Below are 13,017 nucleotides of genomic sequence, written 5' to 3'. Positions count from 1 at the left end.
TTCTCCCAAGAGTGGTGGTATCTTTCCATATCTTTGTGTCACATTTTCAAATTCCTTCATCAGTGTTTTATAGTTTTCAGTGTATAGGTCTTTCACCTCGTTGGTTAAGGTTATTCCTAGTTATTTTATTTTTTCTGACACTTTTAAATGGGATTTCCCCCCCACTTTTTCTTATATTTCATTATTAGTGTAAAGAAACACCATAGATTTCTGTATATTAATCTTGTATCCTGCAGCTTTGCTGAATTCATTTATTACTTCTTATATTTTTGGGGTGGGCACTTTGGTGTTTTCTATATAGGTTAACATGTCATCTGCAAATGGTGAGTTTTACCTGTTCCTTTCCAATTTGGATACATTTTAGTTCTTCTTCTTATCTGATTGCAGTGGCTAAGATTTCCAACACTATATTAAATAGAAGTGGCAAGAGTGGATGTCCTATACTTGTTTCTGAATATTCAGAGGAAAGGCTTTCAGCTTTTCACATTGAGTACTATGTTAATTGTAGGTTTGTCATAAATGGCCTTCATTTTACTGAGATATGTTCCATGTACACTCTCATACTTTGATAGGAATTTTTTCATCATGAATGGATGTTGAATGCTGTCAAATGGATTTTCTGTGTCTATTGAGATGATCATGTGATTTTTATTCTTCGTTAATGTGGTGTATCATATTGATTGATTTGCTAATGTTGAACCATCCCTGTGACCCTGGAATAAATCCAACTTGATCATAGTGTATGATCCTTTTTATGTATTGTTGGATTTGGTTTGCTAATATGTTTAGGATTTTTGCATCTATATTCATCAAATATATTGACCTGTAATTTCTTTTTTTGTAGTGTCTTTGTCTGGTTTTGGTATCAGGGTAATGGTGGCCTTGTAAAAATGAATTTGGGAGTGTTCCTTCTTCTTAAATTTTTTGGAGTAGTTTGAGGATATGTATTAAATTTTCTTTACATGTTTTGTAGAATTCCCCAGTGAAGCTGTCCAGTCCTGGACTTCTGTTTGTAGGGAGTTTTTAAAATTAGATTCTATTTCACTTCTAGTGATCAGTTTGTTCAAATTACGTTTCTTATTGACTCATTCTTGGCAGGCTGTTTCTAGAAACTTGTCCCTTTCTTCTAGCTTGTCCAATTTGTTGGCATATAACTGTTCATAGTATTGTCATGATTTCTTGTGTTTCTGTGGTATTGGTTATTTCTCCTCTTTCATTTCTTATTTTATTTGGATCCTGTCTCTTCTTTTTGGTGAGTGTGGCTAAAGGTTTGTCCATTTTTAAAAACTTTTCACAGAACCCGTTATTGGTTTTATTGATCTTTTCTATTTTTTAAATTTTAATTATTTAATTATTTTTGGCTGCATTGGGTTTTCATTGCTGTGCACAGGCTTTCTCTAGTTGTGGTGAATGGGGGCTACTCTTCATTGCAGTGCATTGGCTTCTCTTGTTGCAGAGCAAGGCTCCAGGCACACGGGCTTCAGTAGTTATAGCATGTGGGCTCAGTAGTTGTGGTGCACAGGCTGTTGCTCCATGGCATGTGGGATCTTCCCAGACCACAGCTCGAACCCATGTCCCCTGCAGGTGGATTCTTAACCACTGTGCCACCAGGTAAGCTTAAAAATCTCTTTATTTCCTCTCTGAGCTTTATTACTTCCTTTCTTCTGCTGACTTTGGGCATTGTTTGTTCTTTTTCTAGTTGTTGTAGGTGGTAGTTTAGGTTGGGTTTTTTTTTTTAAGATTAATTTATTATTTATTTATTTTTGGCTGTGTCAGGTCTTAGTTGCAGAACGTGGCATATTTGTCAAGGTATGTGGGATCTTTTGTTGCAGTGTGTGGGCTTCTCTCTAGTTGTGGCATGTGGGTTTTCTCTCGCTAGTTGTGGTGTGCAGGCTCCAGGGTGTGTGGGCCCAGTAGTTTTTGGCACGCAGCCTCTGTAGTTGAAGCATGCAAGCTCAGTAGTTGTGGCGTGCGAGCTTAGTTGCCCCATGGCATGTGGGATCTTAGTTCCCTGATGAGGGATTGAACCCACACTGTAAGGCAGATTCATTACCACTGGACCACCAGGGAAGTCCCTAGGTTGTTTTTTTTGGGTTTTTTTTTTTGAGATTTTTTTCTTATTTCTTGAGGAAGTCCTGTATCATTATGAACTTCCCTCCTAGAACTGTTTTTGGTGCATCATAGATTTGGTAATGTTGTGTTTTCATTTTCTTTTGCCACAAGTAGTTTTCTGATTTCTTTGATTTCATCATTGATCCATTGGTTTTAAAGTAGCATGTTGTTTAGTCTCTACGTTTTCCTTCTTTTCCTGTTTTCTTTCTGTTGGTTATTTCTAGTTTCAAACGTTGTGGTCAGAAAAGATGCTTGAAATAATTTCTATCCTCTTCTTTGCTAAGGCTTTTGTGACCTAGTATGTGGTCTATCCTAGAAAACATTCCATGGGTGCTTGAAAAGAATGTGTATTCTGTTTGTTTTTGTTTGTTTTTGATGTAGTGTCCTGTAGATATCAATGAAGTACAACTGGTTTGTGTCATTTAGGATCTCTCTTGCCTTATTTATTTTTTCTGTCTGTATGATCCGTCCATTGATGTTAGTGGGGTGTTAAAGTCTCATAATATTGCATTGTCAATTTCTCCCTCTATGTCTGTATTTGCTGTATATATTTAGGTGCTCCTGTTTTGGGTGTGTACGTGTTAACAAGTGTAATATCCTCCTCTTGTATTTATCCCTATATCATTATATAATGCCTTTTTCTTTATGGCCTTTATTTTGATTGATATGGGTATTGCTACCCCTTTTTTATTTTCTATTTGCATGATATATCTTTATCCATCCCCTTACTTTCAGTCTGTATCTTTTGCCCTGAAGTGAGTGTCTCTAGGCAGCATTGCATGTTATTTTTCTTTTTCCCCCAATCTGCCACTCTATGTCTTTTGATTGGAGCATTTGGTCCAATGATGGTTAAAGTAATTGTTGATAGGTGTATATTTATTGCCATTTAATCCTTGTTTTGCAGTTGTTTTTGCAGTCCTTTTTTTTTCTGATGATTTTCTTTTGTGATATGCTTGAGTTCCTTTCTTTTTATATTTTGTGAATCTGTTGTATGTTTTTGCTTTGTAGTTACCATGGAGTTCAAGTATGCTGACCCATAACTATATCTACTTGTTTTAAACTGATAATCATTCAAGTTAATCATGTTCTAAAAGATATATATTTTTATATTTCCCTCCTCCCAGACTTTATTTTGATGTTCTCTTTTATATCTTCATGTTTATCCTTTTACTGTTTATTGTAGTTATCACTTTTACAATTTTAAAAATTTATTTTTAATCTACATACTGGGTTAAGTAATCTTTAATCCTTAATATATATTTGCCTTTCCTATTGTGATTTCCCCTTTCCTATAGATTCTAGGTAGCAGTATTGGGAGTGTGGGCTGTTGTAGTCAGGACTGCTGCTGAGCTGGGGATTGAGGCATGGGACCAGGGTAAATTAAAATACCACAAAGCTCTGAGATTCACTTGGTTACTTTTTCTTTTCCATTATGGTTTATTACAGGATATTGAATATAGTTCTCTCTGCTATATAGTAGGAACTTGTTGTTTATGCATTCTATATATAATAGTTTGCATGTGCTAATCCCAAACTCTCAATCCATCCCTCCCCCACCCCACCCCACCCCCTTGGCAACCATAAGTTTGTTCTCTGTATCTTTGAGTCTGTTTCTGTTTCATAGATAAGTTCATTTGTGCTATATTTTAGACTACATATGTGATATCATATGGTATTTGTCTTTCTGACTTACTTCACTTAGTATGATTACACTTGTTTCTTGATTCAGCAGTTCTTTGAATGCTGTATGCTTTTAATTAGTTACCAGATTTTTGAAAAAGTTGATTCTGTTTTTGCCAGTCTATTAATTACTTTTGTGGTTGGATGGACTGCTGTAGTTTCCTACTCTGCTATTTTTCTGTTTAGTATTTGTGGGGTCTCATATTTTTTTTAAGAGTTGTTCTAGGCATGACATAATATATACAGTTGTCCCCTGGTACAGTGTATTAATGCCTGGACCCACTACATATACCAAAATCCACAGATGCCCAATTCCCTACTTACATAAAATGGTGTAGTACTTGCATATAACCTACACACATGCTTGTATACTATAAATTATCTCTAGACTACTTATAATACTTAATAAAATGTAAATGTTATGTAAATAGTTGGGAATACAATGCAAATGCTATGTAAATAGTTGCCAGCATGTGGCAAATTTAAGTTTAGCTTTTTGGAACTTTCTGGAATTTTTTTTCAAATATTTTCAACCTGTGGATATGGAACCCACAGACATGGAGGGCCAACTGTATATACTGAAGTATAATGGTTCAACATTTATCCACTGTAAGTGTAGAAACCTTACTTTCCTTTCTTCTCATTTCTAATTGACTTGAATATTTCTTGAAGACCACATTAGACAGTGTTATGATTTTTGTTTCAACTGTCAAACATAATTAAGGAAAGGAAAGTCTATTTTACCCACAGTTTTGCTCTTATGGTGTTCTGTCTACCTTCCTTGTTTTCCATGATTCTTTAATGTTTCATTTTTGTTTACAGGTTTAGGCATTCTTTGGAGGTAGTTTTGTTGGCAACAAATCCTGGAAGTCATTCTTTGAGGGTATGCCTGTTAAAAATCATTTTCATCTGAGGCTGTTCTTTATTTCTCATTTCCTGAACAATATTTTCATTGGTTATGGAAGGTCAGGCTCCCCATTTAGGCACCATTGACATTGTACTGGTAGTGGAGGGGCCCATTAAAGGCTGGACTTCATACTCAACTTTTTCTGACACAATCTGGTGGGGACATTGGGGATACTTTTTTACAACCTAATAAAGGTCAGAGGGCTAGAGTCTCCATTTGGCCTCTGGTGTCAGTGGTGGGGATAGGGCCACAGATTTTTTGGTGGTGTTTGCCTGAAGTAGAGCAGTTGTTTAAAAGTTTCATGTCTTGTTAGGCTGTCCTTTCCTGTTTCTCTGGTTGGAGAGAACAGGCTTTTCTTGAGACTTTTTTTCAGCCTCTGCACATTAGCATTTCAATTACCAGCTTCTTTAGCTCCAAGTTTGGGATAAAAATGAAACCTGTGGAACTCACCCCATGTTGCTCCTTAGGTCCTGTGGTCACTAGCTTCTCTTCATCTTTGAGAGTCATCTTGTATGTTTTATATATAATGTCCAGAGTTTTGAGTTGTATTTAGCAGGAAGAACAGGGAAAAGGACATGTATTCCATCTTTTTAGAAACAGAAGTCCCTCTACTGAGTTATTTTCGCAAAAACATTTAAATAACTTGTGTAATCTCTAGTAGATTCTGTTTTGGGGATATAGTATATATGTTCACATCATTTTGAGGATGCTATTCATACTTTAAAGCCCTGTTCTGTTTATTCTACTGGTAGTATTTCCAGTTGGTTAGCTTTGTTTCTCTATTATATGAGAATCAACTTTGATCAAATGTTTGGTATTCTGACATATCCTCAGTTTTACACTTGAGGATCCTTTTGATGTAATCTGCTTCAGGGCAGGACTAGGATGTGCTGCCTTGATTTGTATTGATTTGTTTTTAGAGAGAGACAGGCTAGCAGGAAGGCTGCTGTGGTACAAAATTCCTTGCCAGCTAGTCCTAAGTATAGGGATGCTCCTGTTTTTTCCAGAATAATACCAATCAGTAGCCTCTCACATTCTCCCAGAAGCAAACAATAGTACTTACTAACTAGTTTAAGAAAGGGTGATATGCTAGGTGCAATTACTTCTCCCAGCAATCTCACTGTTGCCACTGTCTCCACTCATGCTCCTTGTGACAAACCCTAGACATAGATCACATTATGCCACACTTACTTTTTAAATTGTGGTGTATATTCTCTCATGTTCTGGTCTTAGATCATCTGGTTTTCTTAGATGATCTAATGCCAAGTACTTCAGGTATTCTCTGATATTCACCAGAAGTTATTTAGATTTTTAGGAGCTGCCTGTATGTGGTATGTATTGTATGTATAATAGTCCCAGCACCATTTATTAAAATCTAAACAAAAACATTGAAGTGCCTTTGTTTTGGTGGTTGTTTTCAAGAAACTCTTATAAAGAATTAAATTTAAATCCTTATGTCTAGAGTGTGTATAGGCATGTGTAATATACATACAATACATTCCATCAAATATAAAATGTTTTGATACTGGAACACTGTTGATCTTACCCGAAAATACCAATGAAACCTTTTCATACACATAAAAATCTTGGTTGGTATTTACTTGAAAGTAATTACAGGATGCCACTGATTGTTAAATTGTATCACCTTCAAAATGTTAAAATGAGAGAGCACTTTTTCATTTTGAGAAATCAGGACAATATCAGTGATAGTAAGGCTAAGACAATGAATCTAGAAGATAAAAGAGAATTGATCAAGTTCTGTTTTCAATCATTTAAGCTAGATATGTACATAATTAGAAATTTCCAATGCTGGTTTATTTCAAATAAATGAGAATTTACTGCATAATGCTTTTATATCATTTTGCTGACAAATATTCTATTTAGCTTTTTGCCTTTTCTATTTAATTAGAACTCATCTAGATTTTGTCTTTTAATAACTGTTCTCTAGTTTTGTCATCTGGATTACATCAGTCATGCAGCATGAACTGGAAAAATTCTGTTAAGGATTATCTCCTTGAAGTTTTTATCCAAGGAGCTAACAGATTGTAAGTGCTGGCTTATAAAAACGAGCTTTTTTGCTAAATTTAACTTTCCCACTCATTAATGGTCTTTTCAGGCTTGATTATGTCTTATCAATTTCAATAAAGTTCACTTTCTAGACAATAATTCATTAACTGGAATTTTGTATATATTGAAATAAATTTACATAATATTTCCTCACAAAGAACAACATCAGTATCTGTGTTAATAATATCCCTATTGTTATTCATGCTGCTATAATTGTGTCATTTTTCCTTTCTTTTATCAAATTTGGAAAAATTGGGTAAGTCTACGAGTGTTTTTTAAAATTAATTTCTAATTTAAATTGCATTAACTACTTCCTTCTGTTAGCATTCGTTTTATTTTGTAATTTTTTAACTTTTTCACTTGAATGCTTATTTTTTTCAAGTTTTATCAAGTGCCTAATATATGAGAAAGACACTGGAATAGGTGCTGAGGTGGGAGATAACAAAAAGTCCCATCCCTTAATTTTAGTTTCTAGTATGCATCAAAGGATGTTAATTTCACACTGAGTAGAGGTTTGGCTACATCTCACAAATTTTGAAATAGACTTTCAGTACCAGTCCTCTCTGAATGGCTTATAATTTAAAATTTGACTTTCTGTTTAATCTATTACTTGTTTTATACATATAGATTATTATACATTTCCAAGAGGAAGGTGCAAATTGTTACCCAATTACTTACTAATTGCAAAAAAATAAGATAGTTTGGGTTTCCCTGGTGGCGCAGTGGTTGAGAGTCCGCTTGCCGATGCAGGGGACACAGGTTCGTGCCCCAGTCTGGGAAGATCCCACATGCCGCAGAGCCGCTGGGCCCGTAAGCCATGGCCGCTGAGCCTGCGCATCCGGAGCCTGTGCTCCGCAACGGGAGAGGCCACAACAGTGAGGCCCGTGTACCACAAAAAAAAAAAAAAAGATAGTTTTATAATGAGAGATCTGGCAGTCACAGATACCTGTGAAGTGTTCTTGCTAAAAATGTTTAACAAGAGGCAAATCAAGCTTCTACTTAAGTTCCAATTTAGAAAGCAGTGTAACAAGATGAACATTATGAGGAAATAAATTTGACAAACCAAGAACTCAAGACATTCTAAGACAACTGTGATGGATTCTTCAAAAAAACATAACCATGAAACAAAGATGGGGGAGTGCTGTTCAGTTTAAAAGTGACATAACCACTAACAAGTATGAGCCTGGAGAGTGAATCCTTGTTAAAAGATATTCTTGAGAATATTAGGGAAAATTAAATATGGACTGAATATTAGAATGTATAGAATTTTTAAGGTATGATTATAATATTTTGGTAATATGTATTATCCTAACTTCTAGGATACAAACTGAGTTATTGAGGGTAAAGTGATACAATGTTTACAATTTATTCTTAAATGGTACAGCAAAAATTATATTTTATAGAAAAATGAAGCAAATATACAAAGTGTAAATTTTCATATCTAGGTGAAGGGTAAATGGATGTTCATTACAAAATATGTTCTATGTTTTTGTCAGAAATTTTTCATAATAAAGTTGGTAAATATTTTCTAGGCAGTTTGCTCTTTGTTATCCTTTTAACTTCTATATTATTGGTAAAATCCTTCACACCATTCCCTGATGTTTCACCAGCTATGTTCAATATTCTCACACTCACTAAATCCTTAGGGTTACTTTTCAGCTCTAATTTTCTGGTAGAACTTAAGCAATGAAGTCTGCATTTGATCTTTACATGTTCTTTATATTCTTATGGATTTTATCAAAGATGAATTTCCTGAAATACAATAAGTGATGAATGACTTTCTAAATTTGTTACCTTCATTATGTCTTTATATTAAGAAACTCACTAAGTATAATGTTGCTAATAATAAAAATAATCATATCCATTTTTCATTCAAAGGAGTTTTTTGGCCAGGTAGTTTTTGCAAAATTGTACATGTTATAAACTATCAGCCACACTTTTAGGTGGGTACCATTTTATAAATGACACACAGAAGGGTAAATGTGTTGCCCACTATCACACAGATAGTAAAGGCAATGATGATAAGTATATGTCATTGATTAAAAACTTCCCCACAATTATTTTGATGACAAATTGAAATTATAATGGAGTATTCATAGTTCAGGCATACAAAAATGTAATCTGGCAGACACTGAGGATCTGGTCTGAGACACATTCATGCATCACTGAGAACTTGAATTTTCTCTGAATTGTATTAAACTCAAGGACAGCACCAGCTGTTTTCAAAACAGTATTTGCTAGCAGCTGCTAGTTGCAACCTTGTAGTTTAAAAGTCTCCCACCCCGACACAATTGTGAACCCCAAAGCATCCTTCTTTAACAAGCACCCTTACCTCTTGCCAGCTCACATCCTAATTCTTGACAACTTATGTAACTTTGAAGTTTACCTTTTTAAGCCTACCCCATTTTATAGTCCAGCAGAAGACAATTCGAGTACTTTCTTGGATTTGTGTTTCTTGGGCTGCAGTTCTAACAAACCCCAAATAAAAGCGCTTTTTTCCTTTTTTTTTTTTTTTTTTTTAATTCAACCAGGTCTCTTCTTGGAATTCTTGGTTAACAGTTACATTAACAGGTTTATTTCCTAATACGAACTTCCTAAAATTTAAGGATTGAGAGGTATTAGAAGGCTGTTACACACTTATTAAATTAACAGTCTGGAAAGAGTCACATTCACAGAATTTCTTTCTGGCATGAATATTTTGCTATTCTGTAAACAGAAAATGACATGGAAAGGCTTTCCTATATTCCATTACATTATGAATTCTCTGATGCCAATAAAGATGTGAATGTTGTCTAAAGACCTTCCTACATAACTTATAGGGTTTCTCAGCAGTATGAAAACTCTGATGTTCAGTAAAGTATGAATTAAGTCTAAAGGCCTTTCCACATTCTTTACACTCACAGAATTTCTCACCAATATGAATTCTTTGATATGGTCTAAAGTCTCCACTATGACTAAAGGTCTTTCCACATTCCCTACATTCATAGAGTTTTAAACCAGAATGAATTCTCAGATGTTCTTTTAGATCTGTTCTATGGATAAAGGCCTTTCCACATTCTTTACATTCATAGGGCTTTTCACAAGTGTGAATTATCTGATGCTCAGTAAAATAGAAACTAAATTTAAAGGCCTTCCCGCATTCTATACATTTGTAGGGTTTCACATCAGTATGAATTTTCTTATGTACACTAGCTTGAGAATATACTCCCACAAGTCTTCCCACATTCCTTACATTCATATGATTTCTTACCAGTATGCATTCTATGATGTACTCTAAGGTTGCCATTACAACTAAAAGCCTTCCCACATACCTTACAGTCAAAAGGTTTTATACCAGTATGAACTGTTATGTCAAACTATTCACACACACTGAAGGTTTTTTCATATTGCTTACATTCATAAGGTTTCTTACCTGTATGTATTCTTCTGTGTTCAATGAGGTAAAAAATCAAGTCTAAAGGCCTTCCCACATTCCTTAACATTCACAGGGCTTCCTGCCTGTATGAATTTTCTGCTGACAGGTGAGTTGACCACATGCACTAAAAGTTTTCCCACATTCCTTACATTCACAGGGTTTCTTACCTGTATGAATTTTCTGATGCTGTGTAAGGAAAAAAAAGTAGAAAAGCTTTTCCACAATCTTGACATTCATAGGGTTTCTCACCAGTATGAAATCTCTGATGTACACTTAGACACTGTTTTGTTTTGGGTTTTTTTGGCCACACTGCGTGGCTTGTGGGATCCTAGTTCCCCGACCAGGGATTGAACCTGGGCTGACGGCAGTGAAAGCACCGAGTCCTAACCACTGGACAGCTAGGGAACTCCTGATAGACACTATTAAAGGTATTCCCACATTCTTTACAATCAAAAGTTTATCACCAGAATGAATTTTCTCATGTTGAACAAAATTTGAGCCACAACTAAAGGGTTTTCCACATTCCCTATATTCATAAAGTTTCTGACTATTATGAATTCTCTGATTCAGAGTAAAAGATGAATGTTTTCTACATGTTGGCATGTTATAGATGATTTTCATTTGACTGAAATATCTATCTCGAGGTCCCTATTGACCCTCAAACTCACTTTTGCTCTGCCACTCATTTCTCAAAATAGATCCTTTAAGACAAGGAGTTTTACTTCCTCCTATTATCTTCCATCGGTATAAACTGATTTCATAAATGTCCTCTGGAGATAACTTCTTGGTCTTATACCTGGAGAGTAAACCTAAAAGAAAACAAAAAAGCAAACAAAGATAACTTTCTAGCAGCCAGCAAAACATACAGTTTCTATCTTAAAAATAGGATACAAAATGAAAACAATTCTTGAAATAAATGGCTTAAAGAACTTTCAATATAATTAGGTAGTTTTAAGTCAAAACAATATGAGCTGAGAGAATAATGAGAGATTATGTAAGATTGTGGTGATTTGAAATTTAGGTGTCAATCAGAATAACCTGGAGAGCTTCTTACAAGTACAGCTATTTGGGTACCAACCCAGACCAAGGTGAATCAAATCTAAAGGAGTAATTGGGGGCTTCCCTGGTGGCGCAGTGGTTGAGAGTCCGCCTGCCGATGCAGGGGACACGGGTTCGTGCCCCGGCCTGGGAGGATCCCACATGCCGTGGAGCGGCTGGGCCCGTGAGCCATGGCCGCTGAGCCTGCGAGTCCGGAGCCTGTGCTCTGCAGCGGGGGAGGCCACAGCGGTGAGAGGCCCGCGTACCGGAAAAAAAAAATAAATAAATAAAGGAGTAATTGGGCATCTACATGTTTAATAACTTCACAAGATGATTCCAATATAAATCAAAGTTTAGGAGTTCCCATTTAATAATATTAATCATTTCCTTTACTCTTAGAATAAAATCCAAACATGTTACCATAAGAATATAATATGGCCTTTGCTTACCTAAAGACTTCTCTGGAAGAAACTGTCCTCTACTCTCTCAGGACACTTGCTACTGTTCAGCTCCTAGATTATGCCCACAACCTTTCCATTTCATACAGCTTTTTACAGGCTATTTCATCTCCTAAGAATCACCTCTCCTGGGCTCAATGAAAGGCTGGCTATTCATCCTTTCATCTTAGGTTAAACATTTCTTGCAAAGAAATGCTTGCCCTGCTGACTATAAGTAGATCCATGTTTATTCTCAATCACAACATCATGATTCTTTTCTTCATGTCACAGTTTTCGACACATACACATTAATTTTCGCTTTGCTTTGTTGTTTCTGATTCCCAAACCATCCCAAAGGAAGATATAATTCCTATTTCGTTCAAAATAAATATTCACCGGGACATAGCAGGTGTTAAATGATTAACTTTAGAATAAAATGATAACTGTCAAACTATGATACTAGAAAAAAATATTACAAAGTCACTGTAATGCAGTTGAATATCATAATAATCACTTAAATAATTTCACAACACTCAAAAGACATTTCTCCCTACCTCTAATCTCTCATACCTTACTGCAGTGATTAAGTGCACTTTTTCCTACATTACTTCCTATATATATAGGAACTAAAGGAAATTCAAGGTAGCTCAGCCAAATGTGTAAAAGGAAAAAGGTCCTTGTTTTACCTAATAATTCTTTAAGCAGTTATCCAATCAAACAGAGATGTCTCCACCAATATTGTTCATTCCCTGCTGTGCATAGAGATGTGTATAATTAACATATATTCAGTTGAGTTTCACTATTATTCAACCCTCCTAGATGCTCAGTCTGCTTACTTCATAACATTTCACAGATTTCCCTTCTATCCTCTTACATCTAGAACCAACCATTCTTATTCTTTTTTTATTGTTGTTGTTTTTGTTTTGCGGTACGCGGGCCTCTCACCGTTGTGGCCTCTCCCGCTGCGGAGCACAGGCTCCGGACGCGCAGGCTCAGCGGCCATGGCTCATGGGCCCAGCCGCTCCGCGGCATGTGGGATCTTCCCGGACCGGGACACGAGCCCGTGTCCCCTGCATCGGCAGGCAGACTCTCAACCACTGCGCCACCAGGGAAGCCCCCATTCTTATTCTTTATGGAAAAGTATCTGAATGATTTTTAGATATTATAGCAGTTATGTATCATATTGAACAGTTATTTAAAAACTGAACAAGGAGACTATAATTTTGGAGAGAGCAGAGTAAGTGAATGGTATGAGGAAATTGGGGAAACTAGGAGTGTCAGGGAATCTATTAAAAAGGATATTTGGGATAAAACCTGGAGGGTGGCAATCTAGATAAGAGAAGAGCCTACGAAAAATTTAA

At 35.8% G+C, this 13,017-nt stretch overlaps 1 pseudogene; it reads right to left on the bottom strand.

Annotated features, from left to right (window-relative positions):
- Positions 1-12,546, bottom strand: part of LOC103081758 (zinc finger protein 607-like) — a 72,169-nt pseudogene extending 59,623 nt beyond the window's left edge.
- Between the last annotated feature and the right edge of the window lie 471 nt (positions 12,547-13,017).

Source organism: Lipotes vexillifer, unplaced genomic scaffold (assembly GCF_000442215.2).
Source record: "Lipotes vexillifer unplaced genomic scaffold, Lipotes_vexillifer_v1.1 scaffold182, whole genome shotgun sequence".
NCBI classification, from domain to species: Eukaryota; Metazoa; Chordata; class Mammalia; order Artiodactyla; family Lipotidae; genus Lipotes; species Lipotes vexillifer.
This window is presented reverse-complemented; position numbering and strand designations above follow the sequence as displayed.